Source organism: Eptesicus fuscus, chromosome 5 (assembly GCF_027574615.1).
Source record: "Eptesicus fuscus isolate TK198812 chromosome 5, DD_ASM_mEF_20220401, whole genome shotgun sequence".
Taxonomy (NCBI): Eukaryota; Metazoa; Chordata; class Mammalia; order Chiroptera; family Vespertilionidae; genus Eptesicus; species Eptesicus fuscus.
Window position 1 is genome coordinate 97,836,227 of NC_072477.1, and position 22,132 is coordinate 97,858,358.

Here is a 22,132-nt window from a genome sequence, read left to right on the forward strand (position 1 = left end):
TAAACTAGTATCTAGAATATATAAATAACTCTTACACCTCAGCTGTATTCTTACAGTTTAAAAATAGGCAAAGATTGCCCCACCTGTGTGGCTCAGTTGTTGAGCATTGACCTCTGAACCAGGAGGTAATGGTTCGATTCCCGGTCAGGACACCTGCCTGGGTTGCGAGCTCGATCCCCACAGGATCCCCACTGTGGGGTGTGCAGGAGGCAGCCGATCAAAGATTCTCTCTCATCATTGATGTTTCTATCTCTCTCCCCTCACCCTTCCTCTCTGAAATGTATAAAAATATCTATAATAATAAAAGTGTAATATGCTAATTAGACCAGACATCCTTTCTGATGAAGCCAAAGCTGGGGCTGCAAGGGAAGCCCGGGTCCCAGGTGCTGGAGGGAAGCTGGTGCAGGCAGCCGGGAGAAGGAAGGCCTACTCTTGCATGAATTCTATGCATCAGGCCTTTAGTATTTAAATAAAGAAATAAACTTAAAAAAATAGGCAAAGATCTGAATAGACATTTCTTCAAAGAAGATATGCAAATGACCAATAAATACATGAGAAGATTCTCAATAACACTAGTCATCAGGGAAATGCAAATCAAAATTGCAATGATACTATTTCATTCCATTATGAGAGACAGACAGTAACAAGTGTTGGTGAGGATATGGAGAAACTGAAACTCCTACACTACTAGTGGAAAGGAAAAGTCTTTCCAGAGAAGCTGCTTTGGAAAATGGTCTGGCAGTTCCTCAGCCAGGAAAATATAGAGGAACTGTATGATGTGGCATATCCACTTCTAGATATATACCCAAGAGGAAAGAAAACTTATGTCTATACGAAAATGCAAATGTTCGTAGCAGTATTATTTTAATTATCAAAGAATGGAAACAATCCAAATGAACATCAAATTGATGAACAGACTAAGAAAATGTTGTATGTCCATATGATGGAATATTATTTGGCTATAAAAAGGGTTGGAGAATTGATGCATGCTACAACATTGATGAATCTTGAAAACAACGCTAAATGAAAGAAGCCTGACACAAAAGACCACCTATTACATGATTCCATTTATATGAAATTTCCAGAACAGGCAAATTGGCCATAGAGATAGAAAGGAAATTAATGGTTGCCTAGAACTGAACTGTAGTATGCCTAGGTGGAAATTGAGAGTGAGGGCTAAAGGGTACATGATTCCTTGTGGGGTGACAAAAATGTCTAAAATGGCTTTGTTAATGATTATACAACTCTATGAATATATTAAAAACCATTGAAGTGTATACTTTACATTGACAAATTGTCTGGTATGTGATTTGTGTATCAGTAAAGCTGTTGTATACATAAAGCAGGATATGCTTTGAAGGTGTGATTGCCAGCAGTTGGTGATAGATGAGATATGGAAGCAAGGACTAAGGAGGAATTAAAAATGACTCCTAAGTTTTATCCATGACAACTTCTGAGAAGGAGAGGAAAGACTGGGAGTTCTTGTTTTTTGAGGGTTTTGTTTTTTAAATGGGGAGGGCCAGCTTTGAGAATCCAGAGTTCTATTGTGGACATACTAAGTTTGAGTACTTGTTAAATATCCAATTAGAGATTTTAAGTAGACAGTTGAGTGTGCACCTGGATGGAGATAAAATTTAGATGATAGGTAAATCCATAGGCAAAGGTGAAAATGGGGAGAGAGAGAAAGAGAGACAGAGAGGGAGAGGGAATGAGAATGAACAAGGCTAAGGATGAGGTGGAAAGAGGAGAACCACAAAGAAAACAGAAGGAGCACCAGCCAGGGAGAAAGGAAGAAAGTAGGAGAATGCTGTGTCACTGAACCCAGACTTGAGAAGGAGGGAGGGGTCCACAGAGCTGGTGTGACTAAGAGGTCAGTAAGAGGACAGAAGTGTCCTTTGGAACTGCCAGGGTAGTTGTTGTTCATGACTTTGATAAGAGTAGTTCAGGAGTGGAGACTTCAGGTCAGAGTGGGTTGAAGGGGGAATATAAGTGCTCAAGTGGTGAGAGTTAGGCAACAGGTGAAAATTGCTCTAGAATCTTTTTCTTTCTGCTCTGCTGAAACGCCCAAGAGTTGGCGAGGTTTGAAGGCCTTCTCTTCCTTGGAGCCAGCTCTTAGGGGTGGAGCCTGCATGTATGTAGGTAGGGGTGGGGCAGGAGGGCAGTGCTGGGCTGGGGTCCAGAGAGGAAGGTTATCCTTTTCTTTCTTCTCTCATGGTTTTTATTTTCTTTTGTTATCGTGATTGGGAAAAAGCTGAAAGCAGGGTTTTATTAATGTGCTTTTTGAAGTTTAGGTCAAATTGTTTGAAAATTTTTATTTGAACTGAGAATAAAGAGCAAAGGCATTCCAGGCTTTCAGGTGCAGTCTTTATAAATTAGAGTCCTGGCTGTACATGCATCACTGCTGCATCCAGATTCTAGCGGGTCCTGAAGTAGGTGGAGGGGAAAGTGGTAACTTTTTAAAAAGGCAAACATACAAATGCTTGAGCATACACATTCCACAAACCTCAGAAGTCCACTCACCATGCCTCTTACACTGGCATTAGCACATTCTTTCCTATCCTTCTTTACTAATTTAGATTGTGTGGAAACAGCTTTTAAAGTAACAACCCAATTTTTACTTTCTCTTGAGAAAATGGACTGCTACTTAGGCTAGAAAGCCCACTTGATGGTTTGGGCAAAAACCATGTTTGAAGCACCTGTCTGTTGATTGCTCATTTTGTGTAAGTCCAAGCAGTGTGTGTGTGTGTGTGTGTGTGTGTGTGTGTGTGTACATGCGTGCGTTCATGCACATGACACAGTTTGGTGACTCATATTTTTAAAGTTATATCTTAGTGTTCTAACTCAAATCTCTGTTCTGATATGGCATATAAACAGCCTATCATAAAGCAGTATTTAAAATACACTGTTTTCTAACTGGCATGGCACAAAATTAGAAAATATTCTTGTTTTCAAGCCCTGGTTAAATAAGTGTTCTTTATAAAAATCTTTATAAAATTGTGTGTGTGGCTTAAAAAAATTATATGGTTATTGTTTGGTTATGTTTTGTTTTATATGGAGGGGACATGTATTTGGGGATTTTGAGGGAAGAGTTTTTCAGTATTACTTTCTTCCTCTGAAAGAAGCATCTTAATTTGTTCTAGAGCACAGATCCATAGGGTATTAAATTTATTATAATGATAAACCAATATTTGTAGTGTCCTATCTGGTTAGAAGCTAGATTGTCATTCACAAAGAAATAGGAAATCACCAGCTTTAAAAAAAATTCTCTGACTTTAGAATTTTGTTTTTTTTTCAGGCATCTTCTGCCTTAGGTTTAGAGATTTTACTAACTTCTGGCATCTTCCAATCACAGGAGAATGAGTGGTTATCTGGGAGGAATCTTTGAACCTCATTCAACCTGTTATTTTGCCCCCAGAGCCATGCCAAAGGGTGCTTTTCATATATTGATTTCATTTCATTTTTTAAAAGAAAATATTTTGTGGTTTAATATGATTTTAAAAGAATGAAAGTGGTTGTAGAGAGAATGGGTTTGGTCTGCTCTCCTCACAACTAACTGCTTTCTGAGAGAACCCTCTGCAGGCCCATCATAACAAGGGCCAGGCCAGGCTAGTTTTAGCCTCCTGAGTGTTTCAGAAACTTGGACTGCATTAGGCAGGTGCTACTGACAACATTTTAGATCATTTTGTGGAGGAGGATGCATTGAGTTTTTTCTGCTCGGGGTGGATTATGCAATTTGCTTTCTTTCTCAGAAAATGTCGTGTTTGTTTTGGCATGCAGCCAGGCCTCTCCTGTGGGTGGTGTGCTGTGTCACAGACCGCAGGTCCAGAGCCTGCACTTTGCTTTGTCTGTCAGATCAGATGAGCTGTAGGAAGCAGTCAGCTAGCGTTTGGGACAAACATGAAAGTGATCTTTGTGAGCCTGTGCCGGCAGAGCCTTTGGGCAAACTGCTTTGAGACGTGGGAGTCTGGGTGACCTGAAGAAAGAAGAACAGCAAGGACAGGTACGGGGCTGCTGGTCTGAGCTGCACTGGGAACCTGGCTAGCATTTCAGGGGCTGGTGGGGCCTCATGCTCTCTTTTTGGTGTGTGTGTGGTGATGATTTGGGGATGTTGATAATGTTCTTAGTAGAGCATTACAATTAAAAATGCCAATAATTTGACTTTTTAAGTAAAATATAGTTTTATTTTTTTAAAATATATTTTTATTGATTTCAGAGAGGAGGGGCGGGGGGGAGAGATAGAAACATCAATAATTAGGTAGAGTCATTGATCAGCAGCTTCCTTCACGTCCCACACTGGAGATCAAGCCCACAACACTCAACCACTGAGCCATGCGGGCCAGGCTGTAGTTTTACTTTTAAAACCGCTGTCCTTCTACCAAAAATCCTACTACTATCCAGCTCTCTAAATAGGGAAAACAAGCACATAAAACTCCTAAAGGAATCTCTTTCGTTGTGATCTTTTATTAAATCCCATGTAAGATTTAGACTTTATTTATAATAAAATTTCCCATTTAACAGGAAACCAAAATCATGGAAGAATATAAATACATCTTTAGACTTCTCTGTTCTTTACCTGTTTTCTCTCTCTCTCTCTCACTCTCTCTCTCTCTCTCTCTCTCTCTCTCTCTCACACACACACACACACACACACACGCACACACACACATACTTGTATTTGCATGAAAAGTGAGTAACGGACATCTTGTCAGACAAACAGAAGGTACAGTACAATTAACTAAGAGGTTGAATATAAATTGGAACAAATATTAACTTTTTATTTCACTTTCATTTGGATACTTTTACTAATTCTCTTTGCTGGGTTTAGGCTTTTCAAACATTCTTTGGCTCTGGGAGAGGGAGTTGTATAACCATAAAACTTGAGAATCCTGGCCCTAGAATAAATGTTCCTTTAAAAACCCCAAGGACAGAAAATTGAACACAGCTGTGCACAAGAAAAAAGTTGAGGGGAAAGGCAAGCGATGGTTCAGGGCTGTGGGCACCCTGACCAACTTCCCAAGTGCACTGGAGCTGTGGTTTCTTGATGGGGAGCTTCGGTGGTCCTTTTGAAAGTTTCAGGAAAAGGCCAGAACTGGATGTTTCTGTGATGTGGTTAAGAGAACATTCTGACTGGATTTGTTTTTCATTGTCCTGCTGTCCTGTGTATATTCTGTTGTTTTCCCCTGGAGAGAATTGGGGTTTCTGGCCATTTTCTCTGGTGTTATGATTAGACAGTTGTAAGTAAGCTTCAGAACTGAAGCCATTTCTACCAGTCAGAAGATAGAAGAGGCAAAATTTTTAGCCCCCAATTCCTCCTCCTCTGCCCCCTTAGTCACAGAATTTCCCTCAGAATAAACAGCCTTAAAGTGTGGCCCTGAGAATGTGCCATTGTTGTTCCTTGCTTTCGCTCCCCTGGGACACAAACTGCTCTGGTGTTGGTGTGGGGGGCGCTGCTGTGGACCCTAACCTCCGTGCAACCTTGGATTCATCTTTCTGCTCTGTGTCAGACCATGTAATGATGATTCATACTTCTTCCTCTACAAGATTAGATTACTGTAATTTTCATATCCTGGACTGTGCACTAGGGATTTGAATTAATACTTGTTGGTATAGAGAGCAGTGTTGTGTTTCTGGAAAGAAAGGACTGGACTTGCCCACTCAGCCATCACCAGAACACATTTCAGGCTGGCCTGTTGTGACGCTGTCTTCCGGTTTACCACATCATTTAGCTTACCTGAGAGGCTGCGGGCAGGGCCCTGCATGCACTTGGTCCAGGTGAAGTGGATTGGCGTACGTGATACCATGCCTCGGTCAGAATGCATGAGAGACTTGCAAGGCAGTCCTGCATTGAAATCACACACTGCTTAATGAGGAAAATCTTCCTAAAGAGACACTTGGGAAGGAAGCAAAATAATTCAGGCTTGTGGAATAGTCTCCCTAAAACCAGCAGGGACTGTGATCATAGATTGCAGGGTGGGGAAAGCAATGAGAGGGCAACTAGCCTTTGAAAAACCTCTATGTTTTGTCACTCTCCCTGTAAAATATGTACTATTCATTCTGTTTCTTCAACAAATGTTAATTGAGCACTTCCTATGTCCTAGGCACTATTCTGGATACTGGAGTTTAACAGACAACTTCAACACAAAAGAAAAAAATCTGTCCTCATGGAACTCAGATTAGGGGGCAGTGGCACTGTGGTAGGAATATGAACTGAAGAAAGCCACAGAAGGAGTTAGGAGTAGCAGGAAAAACTCAGTAAATGTAGTCATTTGAGGGTATATTTGCCTATTTATTTCCTGTCTTTCCTCTGACATAATGTACACTACCCCACTAATTTTGTATTTTTCATAGATAGCCCTGAAGGGAGTTCTTCATCCATGCTAATAAATAGCCCACTCTGGTATAGGGAGTCCATGGGATAACTTAAGGGTCTTTGAACGGATTGTCTGCTATAGACTGAGTCTGTGTTAGAGGGAAGCTGAGGTGGGATCATTTTTGTTCACTATTATACTCTCTAATTATTCTCACTCCAGAAATGTCTTGTGTTACATACTTTCTCCTAATATCCCCTTCTTGTCTTTATTTCCTGTTTCTTTCTTATCATTATTCCCTGCTTTCTTTTCTTTCTCTTAGTTCTCTCTACTTTGGTGAATATGAGATGGCAGCACTTTGCCCCAGAATTACAGAATCTCAGTTTTTCAGAACTGCATGGGACTGTAGGAGTCTTAATCTAGATACGTGATTTTTGGTCTCCAGATTGAAACCAAGTTATTACCTGATGCAGTAAAATGAGAAATATAAGAAAATGAAGTAAATGTTTCAGAAAACTAAACTTCATTATCTTCCCATTATTTTCTTTTCTTAAACTTCTTAGTTCTTAGTATCTTCCACCAACCGCAGAAATTACTCATCCTCCTGAACTCAGCCCCCCCTCACTCGCTCTGCTGCCCTCACAGTTGACTTCATCCCTCTACCTCGTTCTCCCACACCTTGGTCTTCAGATAGTGCCCTTCTCAATGTTGTAGCCCCTGCCCCAAAACAAGAGTTGCTGCCTAAACTTTAGGGTAGGAAGTCACCATTTGTGCTGCTAGGAAGCTGTGTTTTAGGCTATCCAATTGGAGCCACGAGTACTACATTTTAAGCTGTGACATATAGTGGTTCAGTTTTATGGAATTATTGGTAATGTGGTTCCACTTTATTACAGGTTTATCAGGCTTTTGTGGGTTGGCCCAAGTGCACAGCCATCCCTTATAACTGTTTCTGGAGGAAAATGACAATGAATTTCACAATAGGAACCAAACTGAGCTGGAGAGTGAAGGTACAGTGCTACCAACCAAGGGCACATGGAGTTTCTTGGTTTGTGGAGGCTGGGGAAACACGGTTGCAAAGAAAGCTGCCCAGGTCCTCCTTGTTTCCAGTGTATTTCTGAGGTCTGGATATTCTTCCTGTTACTCCTTTGTAACATGGGCCAAATATTTGTCTTTTCATGCAGTCCTTAAGAAGAAACATAGGTTCTTTTCTTTTTCATTCAGGAGTAAGAATTGTTCATTCCCTCTTGGTGCTTGGGGTCAGCAAAGGAAACCACTGTGGTGCAAAGCTTTGAGTCAACAATAGAATAGAAAAGAAAGAGCCTCTAGAGTCTTCTGTGGAGTAGGAGAGCCTCACTCCACCAGCTGCACCACTTTAAGCTCATGTTCCCACTTAAGAACCTCTATGTCTCTGCTATGAGACGAATTGACAGAAATCCCATATTTTTAGATATATAGTAGCCTAAATGGATCATGTCATTCTTCGTACATCTCCAATTACTCTCAAGACTCTGAGCCTGTTGTCCAGGAATGTGATGTTGGTCCAGCTGTGTGAGAGGCTGCATCCCTGGAGCCAGGCCTCATAAACATGGTCCAGGCTCCCCCTTGGCAAACTCACATTTCATTTTGACTGTGAGGCCAGCAGTTCTGTTCATGCTGAGCATTGCTACACGCCCATGCTCTTCAGGCAGCAGCCTGGGAGAAAAGAGTTGGCTTGCTCATCTGTTGTTCAAGCCAGTGACCTACACATGACCTTGGAGCTTGAAAGATTGTCATCTGAAGCTAGTGAAGTTCTTCATAAGCTTTGAGAAAGAGACAGTGAGACAGACTCATTGCTTGGCTGATTTAGATTATCTGGAGATTTGTTGGTCGAAAAATATTGTTAACCAAAAATAATATCACCCCTTTTTTCCTTTTTAAAAAAATCTACCCCAAAATAAAATTATTTGTTCATGGTACAGAGGTCACAATCCTAGACTCACAGTGGTATGTCAGTGTAAATGTTAGGATACTAAGGCATGTCCCTGTCTTTACTTATAGATGTCACAATTTTAAGTTTATGGAAAAAATAAACAACACCTGAAATGATTCCAAGTCTGGTCTTGTCAAAGCAGAAATTAGGACATAATATGTACAGATCCTGGTTGCCAAGTCTTTTCATCCCCTGGAAATGAGCAGCTTAAAAAAATACTTCTAATGATTGCTCAAGTCCATTGCCATTTAAGAAAGCGGAACTTTTCAGAAGGCAGATCAATTAGAGAGCTTTGTTGTCTTGCTCTCCCTGCACTGACAGTTCTGGCCAAAGTTCTGACATCATCCTTCCTCAGAAATAGGTGCTTTACAGAGAGAAAGATGGAAAGTGAGGCTGTTGTCCAAAAGCTCTCAAGCTGGCTTTATCTATTTTATTTTCTGTCTGTAAACTGAGGAACCAACTTGTCACTCTCGAACTTCAGAGGGATACTAAGTATTGATTAGTCAAACCTGAAAAACAAATAGAATTTTGTAGCTGAATTAAAATGAGACAAAAAGAACTAACTGTAAGCTATTTTGATTCTAGTTTTCAGTCTTTATAAATAAACATGTATGATCTTTATTGAGTGGCAGACATTGCTAGGTTATGTGGATACAGAGGTAAGCACCCTAGCTTCTGGATGCTAATAGAATAGAAGTTGGAAATCAGAGACCATATCAGGGAAGGGCTTATAGGAGAAATAATATTAACTGAGTCTAACGAATGTTTAGGGGATTTCTAAGTGAGAAGGAAAGAGTACAGCTTGGACACAGCAATCATGGTCACTGTGGTTTCTCATGGCCACCTGTGTGGGTTTGTGTGGGGGGGTGGGTGGGATATGTGGCTAAGAGGTAGAGAGTGGCTAGGTCACAGAGACAGGGACTTGGGAATCTCCACTAGGCCAGGCATTTTTGGTGCTCTGTTTTCCACCTTCCACGTGTGCTGGATGCTATCCAAGTGTCACACACCTCCTGGGCGTGTCCACATGTGATAAAACATGGCATTAAAGTACCCTGTAATGTCTCAGCTATTAGTAATACATCTGTAAAGTAAGTCACCATAGATCTTGGTCTATATGAGATAATCCCTGGGTTAAGTGTCATTTGCCAAGTATTTATTTGTAACTTGATTCTTTTTTTTTTCTCCTACTGATGAATATCTAAATGCAAGAGGGTGAAAGTAACTCTTTTACAAGGACAGTCTTACATTTATTCTCCAAGAATATTTAATTCAAAAAGTTTGTCCAGCACTGAGAAGTGACTGGCTGCCTGGCCTACAGCTGCCAGGCCCTCTTGGGGAACCACTGCTGGAGCTAGTGCTGGGGTTTGGTTAGGAGTGATGCACCAGGTTGGGCTGGGTGGAAGGCATTCTGCAAGCAGTGGAGAGGATGTGTTTGGGAGTATGTGGGAGGGGCAGTTGGAAGCTCTTGCAAGAGTCCTGACAAGAGGCAATGAGAGTATGATGGGAAAGTGGAAGTATTGAGGAAGGCTGAGCTTTAGGTAGCAAGACTTGGTGATGGCTGGGATGGGAGTGATGAGCCTGAGTGAAGCTGTAGTCAGGTAAACAGGGGCACATGTCATGATGGGAGAGGAGAGGACCAGTGTAGCATTATGTGTCTTGAGGCCTGTGTTCCTGTGAGATACCTGGTATTCTGAACCCCAGGAATGACCGCCATCCTGAATTCTGTCTTAGGTGTGGCTGAACTCACTCTGGGAGAGGTAGAGTGCGAAGTGTGCCTGCCAAGGTCAGAGTGCTGGGAAGTAGACATTTGAGGAAGAGTAAGGGAAGATAGGACCAGGAACCAACTGAAGGTTGGGAGGCGGGCAGCACGGCATGGGGAGAGGCAAAGAAATGTTTCAAAAGAGCATGTTCCATGAAGGTAGAAGTGGTCAGAAAGGATCAGATGCCTTGGAGAGGCCGAGTCCACTGAGGGAGCCTGTTGTTGGGGGCAGCAGTTTCTGGGTGTGAGGGAGCTAGAATCAAATTGGAAAACTGATAGCAGTTTCTGGGTATGAGGGAGCTAGAGGGACTAGGGGCAGGGAGTCTGGTTGTGGAAGATTAGTGCTGATAAAAGGCTGTGGTATATTTACACAATAGAATACTACTTGGCCGTAAAAGAGAAGGAAATCTTACCCTTTGAGACAACATGAGTGGACCTGGAGAGTTTTATGCTAAGTGAAATAAGCCAGATAGAGAAAGACAAGTGCCATATGATTTCACTTATATGTGGAATCTAATGAGTAAAATAAAGTAACAAGCAAAATAGAAACAGACTCAGATAGAGAACAGACTGACAGCTGTCAGATGGTAGGGCTATTGGAAGCTGGGTGAAAAAGGTGGAAAGATTAAGCAAAAAGTAAAAGAACCCATAGACACAGACAACAGTGTGGTGATTACCAGAGGGAAAGGGAGTGGGAGAAAGTAGAAGGAGGTAGAGGGGGGATGGGGGAATAGTGATGGAAGGAGACTTAACCTGTGGTGGTGATCACACAATACAATGTACAGATGATGTATTTTAGAATTGTACACCTGAAACCTATATAATTTTATTAACCAATGTCACCCCAGTGAATTCAGTTTTTTTTTTTAAAAAGAGACACAAGGCAGGCAGGGCTTAGAGAAGGGGTGGGCTGAAGAGGCTTGGAGGGCAGATGAGAGAAGCTGGAGCGTCTTCTTGTCTGTTGTCCTATCCTCCAGTGAACTGAATAGAAGCTTCCTCTCATCAGTGCATTCCGTGGCGGCCCCAGGGCTAATCTGATAGGGATAGTTCTAACAGGAACGTCCAGTGTGAGTAGGTTTGGCCTCAGCAGGGACAGTTCAGGGTTTGGATCTGGTTTTATGGAATCCGAGAGCAGGAGGGCACTGAAGCATTCTCAGTAGCTCATTCTTCCATGTAGAAGGCCCAACTTTTATCTCATCTTTTTATTTTCAAGAATAAAACCTGCAAGTCTTTAGAACTCTGGAGTTCAAAGACTGGTTTTCTGAAATATTTATAGTAGCATTATATTTGAGATAGCCCAGCCACCTCCCTTTCTTAAAGAGTTGCTTTCTTGATATTTCTCAAATATAAGTCAGATTTTGAAAATTAATTATCTTGGGGAATGGACTGAACTTCTGAAAATTATTTGAAGGAATCCTGCTCTATGTTAGAGACACCCTGGGTATTAGAAGTCCTTTTTAAGTGCCCATACAACCTGTCAAATAAACATTTTTAATTGGACACAATGCTTTCATTTCTTATTCAGTATAAAATACTTTACTTTGGACCAATGACTTTTTTTGTAGAAACATTTCCAATTTGGATTTCTTAAGATGGCACTGATGACAGGAACATCTAATTAGATTTTTTTAAAGTACAATTACAGAAAGTAGCCCATTTACAAATGGGTTGCATTTGTAAGTTTCTTTGAAGTAGATTTTTATTTAATGTTTAAACTTTTAATTTTGAGATATAGATTCAAATGCACTTGTAAGAAATAATACAAAGAGATCCTGTGTATGTTTTACCCATTTCCCCCGATGGTAACATCTTGGGAAACTATAAAACAATATCATTACCAGGATATAGGCATTGATCCAGTCAGTGGAACAGTGGAAGAGTTTCAGAACAAAGATCCCTCATGGTACCCTGTGATAGCCACTTTTCCCCCAGCTCTAACCTCCGATTACCACTAATATGTTTTTCATTTCTGCAATGTCGTCATTTGGGGAATGATATATTAATGGAATCATGTAGCATCTAACCTTTTGGGATTGGCTTTTTTTCTCCCAGAGTAATTCCCTGGATATTCATGCAGGTTGGTTGTGTGTATTAAAGTTTGTTTCATATTATTGCTAAATAGTATTCCATGGGCTGGAGGCACCACTGTTTATTTAACCATGTATCTATTGATGGACATTTGGACTGTTTCCAGGTTTGGGCTATTATGAATAAAACTACTATAAACATTTTAAATCAGGTTTTTGTATGAAAATAAGTTTTCATTTCTCTGGAAAAATATCCGGGGGTGCAATTGCTGGGTCATATGGTAGTTTGGTTTGGCATGTTTTGTTTTTCTAAGAAACTGCCAAACTGTTTCTGAGAGTAGCTATGCCATTTTACAGTCCCACCAGAAATGTGTGATGATCCAGTTTCTCCTTACCAGAATTTGGTGTTGTCACTATTTTTATTTTTGCCATTCTGGTAGGTATATAGGGCTATCTTGTTGTGGTTTTAATTTTCATTTCTCTAATGGCTAATGATGTCTTTTTGTGTGCTTATTTGCCATCTGTGTATCTTCTTTAGTGAATTGTTTCTTCACATCTTTTGTCTATTTTCTAATTGAACTGTTTGTGTTTTTGGCTGTTGAGTTTTGAGACTTCTTCATATATTTTAGATATTTGTTCTTTTTCAGATATGTAATTTGCAGATATTTTCTCCCACTCTGTAGCATTTCTTTTTATTCTCTTAACAGGGTCTTTCGTAAAGCAGAAGTTTTACATTTTCTTGTATATCTTCAAAAAGTTTTATATTTACATTTAATTTCATGATCCATTCCAGTTGATTTTTGTAAAAGGTGTGAGGATTAGGTAAAGGTTATTTATGTTTTCTGGTGTTTTTATTTTCCCAATGGATTTGTTGAAAAGGCACCTTTTGTCAAAAGTCAGTTTGGGTATATTTATGTCAGTCTATTTCTGGGGTTTCTAGTTCATCATTGTAGTTGCACAATAGCTCAATATGGATAGATTGATTACTCTCACTTTATTCCTCTTTTTTCTTTTTAATCCTCACCTGAGGACATGCTTGGAGAGAGGAATGGAGAGAGAAAAACATCCATGTGAGTGAGTAACATTGATCGGTTGCCTTCCATACGTGCCCCAACCAGGGATAGGATCTGAAACCCAGGTATGTGCCCTGACGGGGAATAGAACTGGCAACCTTTTGGTGCACAGGATGATGCCTAATCAGCTGAGCCACTCTAGCTGGCACTTTATTCCTCTTTTTCAAGATTGTTTTAGCTATTCTAAAGCCTGTGCCTCTGCATATAAATTTTGGAATAAATTTATCTAAATTTACCAAAGATCTTGCTGGGATGTCAGTAGGAATTGCATTAAATGTATAGATGGTTTTGGGGAGAATTGACATCTTTACTATGTTGACTCTTCCAATATAGGAACACAGTATATGTCTATTTATTTAGGTCTTCTTTGATGTATTTTATCATCATTATGTACTTTACAACATACAGATCCTGTGTAAGTTTATATCTAAATGTGTTTTCAGTTTTGGTTTCCACATGTTAATTGTTGTTATAAAATAGAAGTTATAGAGATATGAATGTAGTTTTTCTTAGAAACACATATCATAAAATATATGGTTCCTGGATTAGCTAACAAAACCAGATTAAAACTCATAATAAAGCAGATATAATGATCAGTTAGTAGAAAGAAATAATAGATTACCTTATTGTTACAATACTAATCTATAATAATAAAAGCATAATATGTTAATTAGACCGGACAGCTGAATGACCTTCTGGACATCATTCTGGACATCTTTCTGGACGAAGCTGCTGTGGTGGGGGCCGAGGCAGAGGCAGTTAGGGGTGATCAGGCAGGCAGGTGAGCAGTTGGGGGTGATCAGGCAAGCAGGCAGGCAGAGTGGTTAGGGGTTATCAGGCAGGCAGGCAGAGTGGTTAGGGGCAATCAGGCAGGCTGCCAGAGGTGGTTAGGAGTGATGAGGCAGGCAGGCGAGCAGTTAGAGGTGATCAGGCAGGCTGGCAGAGGGGTTAGGGATGATCAGGCAGGCAGGCAGTCCAGCGGTTAGGAGCCAGCAGTCCCGAATTACAAGAGGGATGTCCGACTGCTAGTTTGCAAGAGGGTGCAGGCTGGGCTGAGGGACCTCCCCCCCCCCCCAACCCCTGTGCATGAATTTCGTGCACCGGGCCTCTAGTATTGAATAATAGCAAATGAGAAATAGCTACTTATCAAATATCTTGAAAATGTCTTAAGTTTAGTATAAGTCTAATTCTTACTTTAATTTAAATTCATAATATATGATTTTTTATTTTCTTCATGAGGATATCATGAAATCTACTCTCATGCATATCAGGTCTGATTATTGTCAGTTTTTAGAAAGAAGTGTGTGTGACAAAAGTTTCCTGAGTTCAGCAAATAGCAGAAAAATTTGAAGGAAGTATTTATTAAAAGGATTGCACAGGTAGAATTATCTGGATTTGGACAAAGACAAAACAGGCATATGAGAAGAATTATTCTTTTAGACTCTCATGCATTAATCTAAGTCAGTTTGGTTGCTCTAAAGAAGCAGTGAGCCACAACTTAAGAGGCATCCAAAAGTTAGATGTTTACTTTGTATGATTGAATCTTTTTAAAGAAAATAACTGCATTGTTACAGTAATAGTGGTTCGTTTTCTCCTCCTGTCTTTTCTTAAAAACCCTATGGGCAACTGTTTTACATAAGTTTAGATATTTTTTTATTCTATTTTGTTCCAGGAGGAGTTTAAATCAGCTTATATAAATATATCACACAGGACCAAATAAAATTAAAAATTGATGAAAGGCAAAATTGGTCAAAGGGAGCATAAGATGAGGGCCAGGACTGAGATTAGGAAGCAGAAGTCATGCTGTGAAATTTTAAATGTCATCTTGAAATAAGTTGAGGAATTTGGCTTGGACAAATTGTTTTTAATCTTTGCACAAAATAGTCAGGAAGCTGGTGTTTAATTATTCAGCTGTCCAGGGTTTCTGCCGTCTTTTCACCTGGCTCACGGACTGTCTGCTTAGGGGGAGGCATTGTCCTGCAGGGTTAATTAATAACAGGAATTCAGATCCCTCTTTGGGAGGCCTCTGGTGACTGATGCAGCTGGTGGTCTGAGAAGGGACACCCAGAGGCATAAGACCCAGGCCTGATGGCGTGAAGCACAGCTTTTGCTATAGCCCAGGAGCTCTGGCTTTGTGATTTATATTGAAGTTAGGATGTACAATTGAGACCTTCTTTCATTCTTTCTAACAACAAGGACACCTACAATTGTAAGTATTTTTGTAAGCAGGGTTGTAATTCAGTTTTAATATCTACAAATGCAAATAGCTTTTTAAGAAGTGGTTGTGCTTGATAGGCTTTGTTTGTTTGTTGTTTAGTTTTGGATTTTTGTTTGTTTTAGTTAAGGTTAATTAGTTAAGGTTCCTCTGATTTTTTAGATGAGCGACCTGAGATCCGTTTGAGGATAGATCTTACCAGTTCAGAGCATTGTCTTTGGTTTTAAGACAAAATATTTGTATTGTTTTAGAGAAAGTACTTGTAACACAATTCTTCCTTCTGATGACTCATTTTCTACAATTATTGGAAGTAAGAAGAAATCCACAGATGTCTACACAGTTCTAAACTTGTAAATAGACCCGTGCCATTCTAGCATGTTGTTTCATGTGCATACATTTATATGTATGTTACTTTCTGAATGGTTGGCTTCTGAGCTGATTATGTGTTGTTGTTTTTTAACTCAGAAACTAGAGTTAGACAAATGTGTGCCCTCGCCATTCTGTACTGCTGTTAGCCTGTTCAGTAGACTCGTGTTGCATTTTTTAATTTCTCTATATAAAAGGCTGAAAGACAATGTGAACGAATTCATCGCATTTGAGGTAGCTGCTGGCCAGGCCTGTTGCAACAGCTGATGGGCTTCTCCGAGTTCCAAGAGCTATTTTGGTAGATTAGCTGGAATCAAGGCTCTCCAGTTCGGACCATAAAAGGCCGGTCCCCTGCGAGTTGCCCACTGCTTCTGACTGTGTCCTCCCAGGCCGAGTGTCCTCAGGTTTCACGTGGATTTACCCAGTAATGGATGGCCACGCCAAGGCCAGATTGGGGAAGTTAAGTGTCAAGGACACCGGAGGACTGACTACTTCAAAAAGAAGATTCTTTTTAATAATATTTTGGCGATATTTTTTCAGAGAAACTTTTGGGATGCAGCCTTCACCTGTGTACTGCAGTTGGCACCCAAATGCCTTGTGGAGAGCACCGTTCTAAATTTATCCTGTTCTGAATCATCACTTCAAATAGATGCACTTGCCTGGTTTGTGTTGTGATATTTTATTTTTTTACAGTGTTTCTTGGCCTAACTTTGGATATTTTACTTTTTGTTTAGAATTTGAAAGTAGTGTTCATTGAAAGGAAGAGACCCAAAGAAAATACTTGAGGACACCCAAGCCAATTCGAGGATGTACTGTGTTTTGTTTTGTTTTGTTTATTTTTTAATTAGAAAAATAAGGAAGTTACACTGTGGTTCACCCCTCCCCTTTAACATAGAGGAACAAGGATTATAAAGAAATTTGAAGTAAGTGAAAAGTCTTCCTATAAATCTAAATGCAGTGGTTTCTCCATGCCGTCTGTCTATGAGCGTGCTCCCGAGGCTGTGTTGATTTTGGGCACTGGCATGTTCTGCCAGGGTGTGCTAGCTCATGAAATTACTCCTATAGGTACAATAGAGCATGTTTTTTGGTTGTGGAATGAGTGGATTTTTGTTTTCTTAAAAAAAACTTACTTTATAGTACTGATAGGTTCATACTAACAATATGATATATATATATATATATATATATATATATATGTATGTATATATAATTTAGTAACTACATTCTGTCTAAATATTAGCACTTGAAGCCTTGGAATAAAAAGTGTATTTACAATACAAAGTATTTCAATGATAATATCTCAAAAATGGGGGTGGGGGGGGTGGATGTCAGAAAGGCATGTTCTATTTTGTTCCTATTATTAATACAATTGGAAATATAAATAACCAGTGAGCCTTTTGTGTGATCTTTGTTTTGAGAATTCTTTATCTTGGTACTCTGATTCTTCAAGCTTGATTTATGGAACCTCTGATGTCCCGGAATTTATTTTAACAAATACATTATTTTCTAGATTTTAAACTGTATTTATTTCTGAATTATCCAAGAAAAAATGCTGTATCAGACTTTTTAAGCCCTAAAGATGGCTGTGGTCTCTTTGTAATTTAGCTTGGTGATTTGCTTCTGCTAAAAAATATCAATGAGCTATCGGAGAATTATTTTGCATATTTCTCCTTAAAAAAATATCGTTTCTTTGTACCGAATCAGATGGACGGTAGGAGCAATAATTATTTTTATAAGGTAGAAAAACAGAATATTTATAGAAATGAGCTTCATCAGTTAATACTGCTGTGGTTCTTAACCAAAGTTTGTTCTACAACTTTGACAGGCATTTGGAAATACTTGGGGGTGTTTCTGGTTTTCACAACAATGAACAGAGAATGTGGTTAAGAATTGTAAATAGCCTGTAATGTGTGCTAGTCACATAAGACAAAGCATTGCCCTGGCCCAAATTCTGGTAGGACCCCCTGGGCCCCCAGAACAGCAAAAGCAGCAGTGGGCTGGGATTATTTCGGCTGCCTCTTCTCACCAAACCAGGAGAACTCTTGAGGAGCCAAGCAGTTGGGTGTCCTGCCTGGAGTGGATCATCCTTGTCACTCCTCTTAAGAGGAGAGGTGATGATGCAGATAGGCTGAGAGAATCCTCAGGAAACTCGTTTTGAGATTAGTCTAACTGGGAGCATAACTTTCAAAGGAAAATTCGCTTAAAGCACCCTCCTTACATTACTTCATTCAACAAACCAGATCTTTGTTTATCCTTTGAGACACACCGTTTCTGGAAGATTTTGAATTTCAGTTAGAATGAACTTTTTTGGCAATACCTGGGGTTATTAAAAAGTCTGCAATTGAGGGATTATGTCCAAAGAAAAGGTAGCACAAGTTCGCTGGTTCATGGGTTCACCGAGAGCTGTGGGGATGAGCCACCAGGGGCCTCCTTTTATTATTCCTATGCAAAGGAAGTGTCTCCTCACTCTGCTTTCTGGACATTCACTGCAATTGTATATTAACGCACACATCTCAGGGACCTCCCTGTGACCAGGAGAATTACCCCATCTGGAGTTTCCTGCAGTTCAACTTTTCATTGTTTTGTCACTGAAGCAGAAGTCATGCTGTCACCTTCACTCCTCTCCCAGTAGTCACCAAGACCACTAAGTGTGTCTCTGAAATCATGCTCCTGCCTACCACCTCCTCCTGAGCCTCCTTGCCCCTTACCCCCTGGTTATATTGCTCTTAATTGGACTTTTTGTCCCCAGGTTCTCTGCTGCCCAGTCCATCCTCAGAATGACCCTCCTAGACAAAGATGAGTGTGCTGCTCTGCATGTTGTCTTACTATTACAAGCCTTGTGGTTTCTCACTGATTAAAGGCTAAAGCTCAACTCCTGAGCCTCTCTTTCAGGGTCTTTGATGCCACTGTTTTTGCTGGCACCCCTCCCTGAAGTGCTCTGCCTTCCTTTGCCTGCCAGGGAGGTCGTAGCAGATGAAATCTTCTCAGACGCTTCCTCTGAACTTCTGCCTCTGGGCTCCAGCCCTCTTGCCAGCTCAAGACCTAGCCCAGTGCCTGCTGCCCAGCGGGTGCCCCACAAATGCAAGTTGATTGAACCGAATTGCATTGGAAGGACTCGTGAATTCTTTATATCAAATTTAACCCTACTTCATAAAATGCTTTTGCCAGTATTATATATTATTCGCTATAGAAATGGGTGTTCTGTGTTATAAGCTATGTTTTCTCCCATAACTAATAATGCAAGCAGAAACATTTGTCTTACTATTACAAGCCAGATAGGGTTTATGTTATGTGTGCTTTTGCCAACACAGGAAATGAAGGTACATTTGATGAAATCAGTCACTTCATTATTGGAGCTTTGCCTAAAATGAAGGAATTCATCTAGTGGTGTGATTTCACTTATGTACCTTTCCCAAACATTATACTTTATCCTTTAGGTAAAACATCTCGGAATGGTTTGCCCTGCTGACCTCAGGAGGGAAGCCTACCACCTTGATGTCTGTTCAAAGAGAGCTCTGTCTCACTCTGTTTTGGGAGGTTTTGGAAGAGGAATATATTTCACCTCATAACTTCATTATTCTCTTTTGAAAGTTGATCCTTTAATCCCAAACAAGTTCTTAACCTATTTCTAACTGGCTTTTATGTCAGTATAGTCAAAGAAAGAGCTTTAACATTTGCTCTGGGATAGTTGATTTACTCATGTCACAGTACTGGATTCATTTCAGCAGGTTAAGTGCTTCATTATTGCACACAGGTCTTAAGATGCCTTAAGATGAACACAACTGAAGTGTGTTCTCTGTCCTTGGTGAACTCATTCCCGGCATGGGTTCAGACATAAACATGACGAAGCTATTATACAAGTAGGCTGGAAGCAATGAACAATAATAACATGCCATCCATTATTACTGCATTCCAAGCTCAATGCCAAGCTCTCTACTTACATTATCTAATTTAATTTTTTACAATGGCACCTGAGAAATATTACTATCATTATTTCCATTCTACAGAGGACAAAACTCAGGCTTAGAGACACTGTCCCAAAGGCTCATGCCATGGTATCAGGGTAGAGCTGGATTTGAACCCAGATATATCTACCTTCGATGCTCATATTTATAGTCACTGCTTGAAACCATTGCTTCTCAAACTTCAATAGGCATCACCTGCCATCCTGTTAATGTGCAAATTCTGATGCAGTAGACCTGGTAGAACCAGATAGCAGCAGCCAAGCCCCCAAGTGATGCTGATCCCTCTGGTCTGAGGACCGCCTTTGAGTAGCACTCTTCTAAATGTCTCCCTTGCAGAACCACCAAGTTAGGAGGAATGAAGTCAGATGGGGATTAAAGAAGGCTTCCCAGGGGTAGAGGTGGTCTTCCAAGGCTAGCCTGTTCCTTTGTGCTTTGCATGCTACCCCTCCCTGCTCTGCCCAGACAGTCGTTCCCCGTTGCTCTTCCTTCCAGTTTCTGCCTTTCTCCTGGCTCTTTCTCCTCATTTTGAAAACATGCTCAAGTTTCCTCCATCCTAAATAAAGCTCTCCTTGACCTCATGCTATCACCTACTTCTTTCACTGCCTATTCACTCCTCAACACCCACAATTCAGTGGGCACTGCTCTCCAAGACATCCCAATTGCTTTGAACTCCTTGAGCTTTACCTCTGAGCACCTCTTTGTAAGGATCCCATCTCAAGTGTGGAGGGCTGATGGGGCTCTGGCCTCTGCACTCAATGTCCACAGACTGCAGAGCAATCCTATCGATAGGCCTTTATTTTCTAAATCATTTTCTCTTCACTTGCTCAGCTCTTTATGCTGTGAATTATATGTCCTGTCTATTTCAGATGGAATATATTCATTTGGACTTTATAGTTTAGATTCTTTTTTTAATTAGAAGTTGTTCACTTTTACTTAGCTATGTTTGGATTTGTATCCTATTTAACAACTATTGATAGAAGAATTATGTATAAAAAAGAACAAGTAGCTTCCAAGAGAAGACCTAAAGGGCTTTTATAAATAATGCACCTACAATTTGTGGACTGTTTCTTGATTAATTGGAGGTCTCTAATTACCTTCTGGATTTTTAGTTACCTCCCAAGTATGGAAAGTTGGCAAATAACATAGGCTTGGATATAAACTGTCATTAAACAGAAGAATTATATTGATATTTTTGTATTTTTAAGATTTTGAATACTTTAAATATTTTAAGCCCCTGGTCTTTTTATACTTTCTGGAAATACTATATCTAATTTCTCCCTTTATACCAAAATTTTTAAATATACATATGTTGTACTTGCACACTCAATAATAAAAACAAGCCACTCCAGCCAAAGACTCAATCAGGCAAGTAGTTGATTTTCAGTAGCAAAAAATATATTAAATTAAGAAGTAGGTAGGTTATGAAAGGTAAAATAATTTTTGAAAGTTTTAGTACTGTTTTTATGTACAGATTTTCTTAGAAAAGATAATTTAATTTACCATGTACTAGTGGTCACAGAATTTTGCCAAATTCATTTATTTTGCAATTAGTTCATTCCTTTAACAATTGATATTATGAAATCCAAAGACAAATTACATTTTAATGTCTATTATTTTTTTTTTTTTAAGTATTGCTTTGGGTACCTAATGCAGCTGATGACTCTATAGGTTTGAGCCAGGTTAGAGAAAAAAAGTGGGAATGTTAAGGTATATGGCTCTCCAAATTATTCTCACAGTCCTAATTTCTACCAGATGCCCATTTTAGCCACATATGCATAATCATTTGGCTTTATCATTTCATACATTTTTGATGGAAAGGGTTGAATATTTTAAAATTCTGTGAGTGAATAAATATTGTAATGCAGTTGGCTAGGATGAGTAAGCTTCATGTGATGCATAGTACCTCTAACAGTATCCTCCCATTTGAGATGGAATTTATTGATTTGGGTTTGTATCAGTTCTCTCTGGAGGCTTCAAGGCCCTTTCAGGGAGCTAACAGTTCTTAAATATTTAAGAGAGTTACAGTAAGAAGTGGAGTGGGGAACACATGGGAGGACAGTAATGTGAAAGGATAACAAACAAGCATTGTGCTCTGCCCAGCCTTGACCACCTCCCAACGCTCCTAGGAAGTGTTTTCCCTGCTCTCAGTGGAGGAAGAATTTGGAAATTGAAGGTGTTTGACCCTGAAAAGTACTTGGGAGCAGCCCTGATCTTAATAACCGGCTGTGTGATCTTGGGTAAGTTCTTAACCTCTCTGAGCCTCATTTATTGAAATGAGTGTTGGGCTGAAGGATTTCTAAGGTCCTTCTACTTATTTGGACTCTGTAATTTCAAGATTTCAGAGCTTGAAAATATTCTGACCTTCCCTGGGAAGGAGACCCTGTCTGGAAGGTGGTGGTTCAGGTGGGAGCAGGACAAGTTAGAGATGTCTTGAGCAAATGTCCTCTTAC

General features: G+C 40.0%; 1 long non-coding RNA gene across 5 annotated transcripts in view; it reads left to right on the plus strand.

Annotated features, from left to right (window-relative positions):
- The window catches only part of LOC129149181 (uncharacterized), a 161,484-nt gene that overhangs the window by 92,501 nt on the left and 46,851 nt on the right, over positions 1-22,132 (plus strand). The window contains exon 4 of one of the 5 annotated variants that reach the window (XR_008556170.1): positions 16,452-16,518. The exons of the other annotated variants lie outside the window; for them this stretch is intronic. This is a non-coding gene — a long non-coding RNA (uncharacterized LOC129149181). Of the gene's footprint in view, positions 1-16,451; positions 16,519-22,132 lie in introns of those variants that run through there. 5 annotated transcript variants of the gene reach the window in all.